Consider the following 12,222-nt stretch of genomic DNA (forward strand, 5'->3'; position numbering starts at 1 on the left):
CCTGCGCCTGCTTGAAGCAGGCGTAGGTCTTGACGCAGCATTGTGGAGATGGGGCACCCCCGAGCCTTGCTGGAGCTGCCTTACGCTTGCGACGCAGCTCCAGCAATGCGCCACCTTTACGGCACAGATGCGTCACGCATCTGTGCCGTTTTTGCCCCATGGTGCGCCGCATTGTAAATGCGGCGCACCATGGGGTAGCAGCGGCGCAGGATGACTGGCGCATCCCTGGGGATGCGCCAGTCATCATAAATCTGCCCCTTAGAACTCAAAGTTATATGGCAATGCTGGATTTATATTACACACCCGCAAAAATCTCAAAATGGGGTAGTAGAAAGGGAGATTCTTGTGCACGGTGTGGGCTTCTTGCGGCTGACCCAATTCATATGTTCTATTCTTTTCCTTCCCTTACTAGCTTTTTAGAAGATATTGAGCGCTTTATTAATGCTACACTCAAGATTAGCTGCACTCTGACACCAGCATTAGTGATATTTGGGTTCGATGTTTGTAATAATGAAGAAGGTAGGAATACGCGATATGAATCTGCCTTTATGTTTATAGCTATGTCACAGGTCCGGCTGTGTATAACATCTCAATGGCTGTCCCCTGAAGCTCCTACCTTCTCGAACTGGCGAGCTAGATTGTTAGCTATTCACAGGCTCGAATTTTCAGCTTTTTCCTGTAAAGGGGGGAGGAGGAGACAAATGGCATTAAAGATTTGGGCGCCGGTAGCAGAATGGATTAACTGAAATGCTATGATATTGGTGTATGTGTCTTTCTTGGCCTGTTTTTGGACTTCGGAGATCGGGCTAACTCTGTTTTCTGTTTTCAATACATACTATTCTATAATGTAATGTATGTTGTAATGAATGTAAATGTATTTTTCCTTATCGTGTCTTAATGCCAATTCTGCACTGTAAGGTTCAAAATTCCTTGTCAATAAAATTAAAAAAATAAAATTAAAAAAAAGGAAAACATTTGACAATTGAGTCACACTGACATTAAAATAAACAATGAAACTGTTAAACGGGAAATCAATCCAGAACAAACATACAATTAGAATAATTGTAAAATGCCTCTTTATAAAATAATGACCAGGAGTTTTCACTGGAGGTGCGTTTTGATTTCACAGAGCAGTTCACAGAGAATTTAATAGAAGGACTATTTTCAATGCAGTATTACCTACATTATTTAAAACCTGGGGGCATATTATCAAGGAACGGCGTTAAAATTATCACCGCTTTAGCTGCAGGAAACTGCCGCTAAAGCAACGATAATGGACTTGATAATATGCCCTTGAGAATTCCAATAGAAGTCCATGTTCTGGTGTGAACATGGGTTCTATTGAAAGTCTCTACGGCATATTATCAAGCCCATTATCGCAGTTTTAGCGGCAGTTTCCTGCCGCTAAAGCGACGATAATTTTAACGCCGTTCCTTGATAATATGCCCCTAAATTGTGTTTCTCCCGAAGCAATAAAATTAGTGGTACTGAGCAGTTTTAATTCGACCACCTTTATATATCTTAAACATTGTAGGACAGCTCTATCAGAGACCGAGCCTCAAAAAAATTAGTGAAACTCTTTAATGTTCCTCTCCACGGAAATCTTTAGTAAAAGGCGAAAGGTTTATTCGGTTTGAAGAGAAACCAGAGTATGATGGCAATATACTGTGGCAGAGACCGAAGGGAACACAACTCCTTGGATTCTGAGGGGCAGATTTACAATAACTGGCATATCCCTGCATATCAGCAGGAATGCACCAGTTATTTTCCGTGACGGTTGAAACCCCTTGCGCCATCAAGGATGTGCCGGATTTACAATGCAACGCACCATGGCGCAACGATAGAGAGATGCGTGATGCATCTGACGTCGTAAAGGTGACGCAGTGCTGGAGTTGTGTCGCCAGCGAGTCGCAACTCCAGCACTGCTCAGGGGTGCCCTATACTTGCTGTGCTGCGTCACTCCTTACGCCTGCTACAAGCAGGCGTAAGGTTTTGACAGAGCGGGGACGTTAAAGTGACTCATTTCACTGCGTCACTTTTAAGGGGCTTCCTTATGATGGAACGCCCACCCTGCATACATTATACCTGACGCAGGTATAATGTAGCGCAGGGCTTTACAACATGACGCATCTCACTAGATGCATCACGTTGCGAAATTTTTTTTTTGTCCTACCCGTCTAGCCTCGGTCAGCAGGTCCAGCCAGTCTGCCACACCTGCCAGCCACGCCTCTCGTCCCGGCCGACTCCCCCGGCCTACTAGCGCGGGGGTACTAGGCATGGCTTATCTTTTCAGCCGCCCGGTCTGTTGGCTCTGCCCCCCCTCCAGCAGCTGACCAATCCAACTGAAAGCAGTGAACCATTAGCTGGTCAGCCTTGCGCTGGTCGGACCCAGGAGGGTTTCGCCAACAGGGTTGTCGACTTAGCCTTCCAACTCATGCTGTTTGGCAGCCGCCGTTCTACCGAGGACGTCAGCCCGGCCGTGAGTCATGGCTGACCTGCACAGCAGTCCAGCCAAACCCGCTGGCCTACCTAAACAAGCATTTACAATGCAATGGTTTTGCCTTTGTTAAAGTTTGAGCTATTGGCAATGCTCTTGACATTATTTTTATTTATGTTTTTTTTTTTACATAAATAAATGGCATTGTCATTTGCAATGCCACTAGCTTTATCTTTCGCAAATGACACCCACAAACACCTACAGAGAGCCCCCCAACACACACCCACACAGAGCCCCCCACACACTGCGAGCCCCCCACACACTGCGAGCCCCCCACACACACTGCGAGCTCCCTCCACACACTGCGAGCCTTCTCCACACACTGCGAGCCTCCCCAACACACTGAGAGCCCCCCCACACACTGAGAGCCCCCTTATCGTAACGGACCTTCATGCTCTGACTAAATCTAGAGTTGACACGAACACATGCTTGTGCTCAGCTGACTCTCAGCCCCACGATTAAAGCACAATAAAAAAAATCTGGCATCGCACAGAAACAGGGCATCCTAATGCAAGCGCAGGAATCAATTTGGCCATCATAGTGCTGCATGTAGATCTGGCGTTCATTAGACAGAATGAGAGGCACCTTGGTAATGTGATATATAAAGATGCAGGACTGAGAGACCTTGAGCGTTGGAGTTTGTAGGTGTAATGATACTCCTGAGGGGGTGATAGCCACATATAAGTCTGAGTCAGTGGTATTGTGGAAGGAATGATGTGTGAGGTTGGTGAGCTGTGAGGATACACAAGCATGATGAGGGTGACGTGGTGGCTCAACGAGGAGGCTGTCGTGTGGCTTACGTTGGGTAAGTGAATTGAGATAGTGGTGATGTGGTAGAGCGTGTGTGATTTGTTTTGGTTGGGTGGTGGTGTTCTGGTGTACAGAGGAACACAAAAGGTGTGTGCAGGCCAGAGACTGAATTGGACAGTTGTTGGCTGAATCGCGGTGTATGCTTGCAACTTGGTCAGTTGGTATAGGTAGGAGACCCTTTGACTTGTGCCCAGTATCGCTCGTCACCTCCAGTGATCAAGCACAGAGTTGCGACGGCAGCTGTTGAATTCTTAGTTTTGTAGGTATTCTGACTTAAATTGAATCATTTCCCGGTGGCCCAGAGCACTGGGTGAACTGCATCTGGACTGCTAAGACTTCTCTCAGATGTCAACCCGGGCTGAAGACTTGGGCTGTATAGCATTGCCTAACGGATGGGCCGAAGTAAGGCTGCCAGGTGTGTGGATGGATAGGGATCTGGTCTGAGCTGTACTGCCCAGAGATGCGGTTGGTTACTTCTGCTGAAGCCACTCGGGGTCATTGTGCCCGCATGGAGGTCAGAAGAGGATAGGTGGGTGTGGTCTGTTGTCTAAAGGTGGACCCGTCTGTGTACCAGCGGTGTAGGGGCAGGCGCGGTGCGTCCATTGGGGCGTAGGGGCGAAGCCCCACTAAGCCCCATGGACCCACTACGTCGTTACTAGAAGCCAAACACAATTATTTTAAAAAATCGCGCTATCTGCCGGCCGGGAAACCGGGAGACACCCGACCTTCCCGGAGTGCGCAAGGGAAGGGGGGGGGGGGGAGGATCGGGCTGCTGCAGCTGCGCAAGTGTATTTTTGGGCACAAACATGCCCGCGCATGCGCAGATCGTTTTCTTGTGAATTCCCCCTTAGAGAGAGGACCAGGGGGCGGGCCGCAGCCCCCGGGGTTACACAGGGCGACTGGGCGAGGAGTCATGGTGCCCCCCCAGCCAATCCTGGTGCAGGATTGGCTGGTCACTACATAGCCCGGTTACATAACCCCTGACGGATAGCACGGCCGACTTTGGTGCTGGGAAACCAGGTTCGAGCCTCTTATCAAACCATAAAAATGTATACATGACTTACTTTGGTGGTAAATAAATAGATACTTTAAAAAACAAACAAAAATGATGTTCCGACTAAGGTGTGAAATTGGTGTCGAACAAATACATGTTTTTAAAAACAATTAATATTAATCATGTATCATTGGTGCTGGAGTACAAGGTTCGAGACTGGTATTAAACACTGACAAGCTGTGTGCAAGTTATATGGTCATAAAAATACATGAATGATGGATGCAGGATGGGTGGATGCATGAATGGATGCAGGATGAATGATGGGTGGATGAATGGAAGGGTGGATGCATGAATGAATGATGGATGCAAGATGGATGCAGGATGGGTGGATGGGTAGATGAATGAATGATGGATGCAGGATGGATGCAAGGTGGATGGATGGGTGCATGAATGAATGATGGATGCAGGATGGGTGGATGGATGGATGGATGATGGATGAATGATGGGTGGATGAATGGATGGGTTGATGCATGAATGAATGATGGATGCAGGATGGGTGGATGGATGGGTGGACACATGAATGGATGCAGGATGAATGATGTGTGGATGAATGGATGGGTGGATGCATGAATGAATGATGGATGCAGGATGGGTGGATGAATGAATGATGGATGCAGGATGGATGCATGGTGGATGGATGGGTGCATGAATGAATGATGGATGCAGGATGGATGGATGGATGGGTGGATGCATGAATGGATGCAGGAATGGATGCAGGAATGGATGATGGATGGGTGGATGGATGGGTGGGTGGATGGATGCATGAATGAATGATGGATGCAGGATGGATGCAGAATTGGTGGATGGATGGGTGGGTGGGTGGATGGATGGGTGGATGAATGAATGATGTATGGATGGATGCAAGGTGGTTCGGGCTCGCTCGCTGCGCTCGCTGCGGTGCAATATGCAAATTAGTTTACGCCTCACCACTTTCAAATGTCACCAGCCGCCCCTGTGTAGGGGGGGGTGTTTATATGCCCTTTGGGCTCGCGTCTGGGGTGGTCTGTATCCTCTTCGAGGCGGGGTCTTTGTTCCATGTGGAATGCGGTCTGTGTGCGTTGTTCGATGCGGTCTGTGCCTTCACTGGCGATACGGTCTGTGGTGGGTCTGTTGCTGCGGTCTGTGAACGCGGCCAGTGTCTCACTTTAACCTTTTGATGATCAGCTATACCCCCCAGCCCCCAGTCACTTCTCTCACCTCTCTATTTCCAGCCCTCCGCTTTAGTGCATATCTTAACTCCGCCCCCAGGTCCCCCCCCCCCCACCTCCACCCCCAATAAAAGCTGAGGTTTGGTCTGCAGTAACCCTGGCAACTTGCAGCCTTCACCGAGAGCATGCCCAGGGCCAGAAGGCTTCTCAGGGGGGTTCAGAGGAAGCCGGGAGCCTGTGGATAGACAGTTTAATGATGACATCATCCGAGTGTGCGGGGAAGGGGTGGGGGAGCCGAGCGAGGACAGGATAGAAAGGAAGGTGGGATAAACCGGAGAGGGGCAGGGAGGGAAGGAAAGAGAGATACAGAGAGGAGGAGAGGTCAGGAAGGGGGGACAGAGGGCAGGCTGGACTGACGAGTGAGGGAAAAAGGGAGGGAAGGAAGGTGAGTGAGAGAAAGATACAGGGAGGGTGAGAGCGCAGAAGACAGGTTAGAAGGAGAAAGGGTAGAAAGAAAGAGTTGAGAGACAGGAACATAAGGACATACATAAGTCAGTGAAGAGAGGGGAAGAGAAGCGAGAGGCAGGCTGGAACTTAAGGTTACGGGAGGTGGAGAAGAAAGAACAGATGAAGAGGAGAGGAAGGGAGAAATAGAAAGAGAAATAAAGAAAATGTGCACAGAAAAGAATGCAACGAAAGAAAAAAAGAGACAAGAAGAGTGAAAAGAAGAAGGGACAAGAGAGGCAACCCTACAGCGGCTCGAAGAAACGGATACAACAAGTGAAGAACAAAGGACGGGAAGGAAGGAGGTGCAATTTGGAGCAAGGAAATGAGGCAGGAAGAAAGGAAAGGGAGGGAAAGAAAACAAAGAGAACAGAGGAAGGAAGAAAAAAGGCTAGAATGAGAAAACGGGGAACAGAGAAATTATGGCGTGACAAAGGAGGAGACTGTGAAAAAAGAACAAGAAGGGAAGAAAAGAAAAGGCTGAGAGTGAAACAAGGGGTGAAAGAAAACGTCATAAAATAGAGAAGTGGAGGGATAGAAATGAGAAATAGAACCGAAGGAGATAAAGAGAGAGGATGTGTTCCATGCTCACAAGGAAAGCTCCGTGGGGACGACTGGACTAATTTATAAGGTGCAGTCCTATGACCCTAGCAACCGGGTCAGATCAGTGAGAGAACAAAGCACCCCCACCCCCCCCTAACCCCCCTTCCGGGGAAGTGTGAGCCTCAACATTCTTGGCACATCAGAAGTGGTCAATTGATAGCTTTTTACAAAAAAAAATCAGATCAAAGATATTTACTGTAAAAACATCTCAAAGGTATGCGAACACATTGCGTCACAAAAAGATGCTTCAACAAAACGACTCCGTGCAAGTGAACCGGTGAACCCGGGTGCACGCGCCATATGTACCCAGCCCAAGTACACTACCAGGGCGGGTATGAACACAACTCTGCGTCAGAGGGCGGCGCGCGCGCGCATCAGCCCCCTGCTCCACAGGTAGCATCATCTGCTGAGGCCAGTGCTCTGCTGTGAACGTCCAGTGCTAACACGCAGAGTGTGGGCGGCAGCAAGACCGGTTCACTCCCCCCTGGTCACTGGTGGACTTTAGAGTGACATGAGGGCCACCGATTCCACTCGCAATCTAATGTACAGGACTCGCTCCGGTGCCTGGGATGTCCCGCTGGCATAAAGCGCAGGAATCGTATCATAGTGGTCTTTGCATATGCTTGTTTTACGCACATGCAGAGAGTAAAATGGATTGATTTAACCCGATATTTCTCTCAGTTTCCAGACAGTTCAGCTTTGAAACCGTGAGCAATGCTTGCCTCTTTCTGTCTCAAGCCATTCTGTCTCAAAATAATGCACTAACTCCGAGAACTTTCAGGTTAAATGGATTCATTGTATGCCCTGAATGGGCATAAAAGGCGCGCGGCCTTGTGCCCTAGTACCCAGAGTTTAGGGACCTGTGGTGGAGGCGGACAGGGCCGGTCTCCATCTTTCAGGAGTTGCTGCTGATTCAACGGTGAAGCCCGGCTCGGCTCCTTAGGTGAATTATACCCAGGGGCTCCACTCACCGCCCCTCAGCAGTGCTGAGCCAAGGGGTCACCTGGTCCCTTATTCTCAATGAACTCCTGTGACATTAAAAACGAGGCCGCTGTTCTGATTGGAGGCCGCTTCAGCCGTCGCTGGTTAGTTTTAAGACGTTGCAAGTGTGAGCAAATCAGTGCTACTACAGCCGTAAAGTTCCCCAGAATGTTATTTTCTACCCGGGCTCAGCACAGGAATGAAAATGAATGTGTTTGATTGGATCGTACACCGCGCCAGCTGCTGAACACCTCAGGATTGTACGCCAGCCATATCCCACTGGGGGACGCTTTGTGACCTATGCAGTCAGTCGTCTCTACTCTTGTACTCATGCGCCACCACCCGCAGGGCTCAGCTGCCACAGGTCGCGCTGGGATGAGGAATCCTTTCTCTGAGTTCCTTCTCTTGTGTCGCCAAGCCTTGGTGTGCGCTGCTCGCCCGGTCACCTGTGCCACTGGTTAGAAGACATCAGGTGTCTCTTTGTTTCATTCGCTTTGAACTCGCTCGTGTTTCTGGCGCAGGTTCTTGGCCCGCACAGCTTGTTCCGTCTCTCATCGACACCGGAGACAGGGCAGCAAATCTGCAAAGCGGAGCTTTGGCGTCCATCAATGTTGGAGGCCCGGTCCGCTGGTGGCAAACCGGTAGAGGAAGAAGTGGGGCAAGGATAGGATGCTCAGTGTCCCGGCTCCACGCAGGTTGATTTTCACCGGTGATCCTCAGCAGAAGCAGATCGTTTCTTCACATAGACAACTGCAAACGAATAACACCGCCCACAGTACCTAACTCAGGAAGTAAATCATGGCTGCCACGGCTGTCATCAGGAAACACACTTCATTATTGGATGCGTTTTGCTGTCGCTTGCAACACTTTAACTGCCCCCATAACGGAAGCAGGTTAAACCTTGCAGACAGCCGCAGTTTCGCGTAGTGTGCTTTGTGACACCTTACAATCTACTGCTAGAAACACGAAAAACAATCGCATGACCTGTATACTCTGCGCTTGTTAAAAGAGTTGTATTCCAAGGCTGGAAATGCGATGTCAATGTAAGAACTGGTTATCTAGTTTAAATTAGGATGTGAAACAAATTACTCACTCCACTGAGGTCCTGGATAGACTGGGAACTTTAATCCCATAAATAGAGAGAGAAGGGTCGGTTTCTTCTGTTTCTGCATCTCAGGTGTGGGGGCTTCAGCCAATGAAACTGAAAGCAGATACACCTCTGTGGGTAACATATACAGCAGCCCTGCTCTATGGGAACCTGCACTTACCGATTAGGACATGAGCGCCGCTGTTCATCCACCACAGAAGAGGACCCACGAAGAGACGAACCCAACCACGGGGTTAAAACACAGCATTCCCCGTCAGAAGGGAAACTCGCGGGTCGTCTCAGTGCGCTGCAGACTCTCCGTGGTTGAAGTCTATCTCCGGGCGTCCTTTCCAGACCTTACAGTGCTGCAGATATTTAGAGGGATTTACTGCGCCTGCAGATTCAGGGGCGTTCCCGATAATCGGCTTTCGGCTGACGTAGCGTGACGTCGGCAAAAGCCAAAGAATCTCGGGAACGCCCCCGAATCTGGTCCGGCATTGACGGACAGGCCCCTCGTCCAATGGCTAGGCTCCATTTATGGAGCCAGCCAATGAATGACGAGGGCCAACCCAAAGCCACACTACAGTTCTCATCAGGATTTCGCCTGCGCGAAAAAGATGCGCAGAGCGCATCTTTTCGCCAGGCAAAACCTAAAAATCACTATCCAGTCAGTCAGCCCACTTCACAGTGAGCCGCCCAGCAGTCCAGCCATCCAGCTACTAAAAACGCTTGACGTTACCGTCATTCCTTTCGTCACTGATCGAGAGTTTCATTGCCACACAAAGTGCAATGATTACATCCCAGCTGACCGTCCTCCCTCTAGGGAAAGTCAAGTGTAACTACACTTGATTTTAGCCAAATGGCCGTCACGTTGCAAATATGTCGCATAGTGGCCGCATTGTTTACGGCGCAAGGGGCTTGTAAATCTGCCCCTGAGTGTGGGGCACAAAACTAAATGAATATTTGAAACATGTCTCAGTGAATTCATTTTGATTGAGGTTTTGATCTGATTAAGTGGTGAAATCAATTCAAGTACATAAAAGCGATCACAAGTGACAGGGGTTTATGGGTATACAAATAAACCGTACAGGAGCCCACGTGACAAGACTTCTCAGTCACACGTGCCCCTCGGGAGTCTAACAGAGATTTAGTTTTGTTGCTCTCATATCGCAAATTTTGCTCTAGGTAATAGACCGCTTTACACAAGCATTAGGTTACATCCATCACACACGGGTAGTTTTTTAAGTATATATTATTTACCCACGGGGTCTTTGCGTGATTTGCTAGGAGTAACAGGCTGTTTGGGGCGCAGGCGGGACTCGAACCTCTTGTTCTAGGTTTAGCAATGCTGGCTGTTAACCAACAAGTTAGTGAAGCAGTGTGGCTAGTCACAGCAGTTATACAACCTCAATGTTCCTTAAATTTAATTAAGGTTTTATTCGTTTATATCTATCTTAAACAGAATGGGGTAGTTCTATCAGAGATAGAACTTTCAAAAATTGAGTGAAACTCTTAAATGTTCCTCTCCACGGAAATCTTTAGTAAAAGGCGAAAGATTTATTCGGTTTGAAGAGAAACCAGAGTATGAACAGTACACACTGTAGTAGAAACCGGACTGAACATAACTCCTTGGACTCTGAGTGTGGGTAAAGAGAAAAAAAGAAACGAAGACTTGGAACCTCTCAGTGAATATATTAACATTGAAGGTTTGATATGATTAAGTGGAAAAGTCAATTGAACTACATAAGAAAGATTACAAGTCACAGGGGATTGTGGGTATGCAAATAAAGAGACAAGGCATCTCAATCACACGTGACCCTCGGCAGTGTAACAGGGTTTACTTTTGATGCTCTCATTGCGCAATTGGCTTTTTTAGGTATTACAACGTTTTGCACGAGCATTAGTTTGCCTCCACTACACATGGGCAGTTTAAAATATGTATTTAATTACCCGCTGGTCTTTCCGTGATTTGCTGTTGAGCCGCAGCCGGGACTCGAACCCTGCTCCAGGGTCTCAGCTCTGGTTGTTAAGTCGCCCCTTCCTCCTCTCTCGCACCTCAAGCTCCTGAGGGTCTGAGGTCTGACTGGCCCAGGCACCGCCGGATCAGTCCACCCCTTCCCACAGCTGTGTTTTCGGGTCACTGAATGGGCCCCCCTGCAGAACAGCAGCAAAAGCTGCACATTTTGGAGCAGGGGATTCTGAGTAAATGTATTTATTTATTTTATGCGTTTTTATATAGCGCCTTTATTTATTTATTTTATGCGGTTTTATATAGTGCGAACTTTACCCGAAGGTGTCAGAGCGCTTCACAATAGGAACAGTAGTGAAACATGAGGAAAAATTACAAGTGAGCATGTTACAAAAGCAAACTTTACGTTACATAAGGCAATAGTGACAATTGTGCATGTATCGAGAAAACAAAATACAAGAGGTAGGAAACGATACGTTACAAGAGAAAAAAAAGTGACGTGTGTATGTTACAAAAGCGTACAAAGTACAAATAGAGGTATAATACTGCACTAAATGGCAGATAATCACTCTTCCCAGTGCCTGGAAGGTGTCTGGTTGTATTGTAAAGCTCAGAAGTGCTCCTGGGCCAGCATCGTGCTATACAAAACTGAAATAAAATAGGATTATTTTTTTCTCTAAATTCAAGGGCCATTATTCACTGTGGGGCCGATTCACAGAACTAACTTAAGACAAAATCCTAAACTTACTACTTTTGGTATTCACAGAAGTTAGGATTTTGTCTTAAGACAGACAGACTTAATTTAGGATTTGTCTTAAGTTTGTCTTAAAACAGACTTAAGTTAGGATTTTATCTTAAGTCGGTCCGGTGGCAGGTGAATTTGCAGGCTTGGCAGGTGAAGGGTCCGTGGGTGCGTCAGTCTTCTGATTCAGGTGGCAGGACAACGTCAGAAATGAGCTGATGACTTTGCTTGGGGCAGGTCCTTCCCAGCGGGCACCCGTAGTTTAACCTGAGGGGTTCAGGACACGACCGCTGGCTTGGGAACCTACGCTGCATACCGTCAGTTCACTGATGATGACATGTCTTGCGGTCTTGTCTGGCTCCCACCTTGCTGACTTCAGTGATGGTGTGTGATGAGTTCTAACAGTTCCTTATAGTGGGTTTGCACCATAGACATAGATGGAGTCCCAGGTGAAAGTTCACAGAAGTGTTGCCTGATCAAATGCCTTTGTTGACCCGCTTGGCTGTAACCGACAACCTGTTGGTGGGGCAATGTCTCTTCTCCCTCTCCCACCCGGGGAGGCCCGTTGTCGGGGTTGCTGTTGGACTGCAGGAGGGCTGCACTGGGGCCGTTTGTGTGCCGACTGGGGGCAGCTGCAGGACCGTCGAGGAGACGTTACTTAGTCGCTCGCACAACCCTCACGAGTGGATGAGTCTTGGCCATGACTTGCTCTTGCGGTTCCGGTGTACGTCAGGTTCACAGGTAGCTTCTGATTTCTTTAGTCAGCTGGTGTGGCAACGGTGTAGGACTCCAGTCCATCGGTACTCTGGTAGTGGTGCTTGACGCAT

General features: G+C 48.4%; 2 non-coding genes across 2 annotated transcripts; both read right to left on the bottom strand.

Annotated features, from left to right (window-relative positions):
• Nucleotides 1-1,537: 1,537 nt before the first annotated feature.
• Nucleotides 1,538-1,653, bottom strand: LOC144826712 (U5 spliceosomal RNA). The gene has a single exon (XR_013609906.1). It is a non-coding gene; the product is annotated as a U5 spliceosomal RNA (small nuclear RNA).
• Nucleotides 1,654-10,154: 8,501 nt separating this feature from the next.
• Nucleotides 10,155-10,270, bottom strand: LOC144826711 (U5 spliceosomal RNA). Its single transcript, XR_013609905.1, has one exon. It is a non-coding gene; the product is annotated as a U5 spliceosomal RNA (small nuclear RNA).
• Between the last annotated feature and the right edge of the window lie 1,952 nt (nt 10,271-12,222).

Source organism: Lissotriton helveticus, chromosome 3_2 (genome assembly GCF_964261635.1).
Source record: "Lissotriton helveticus chromosome 3_2, aLisHel1.1, whole genome shotgun sequence".
Taxonomy (NCBI): Eukaryota; Metazoa; Chordata; class Amphibia; order Caudata; family Salamandridae; genus Lissotriton; species Lissotriton helveticus.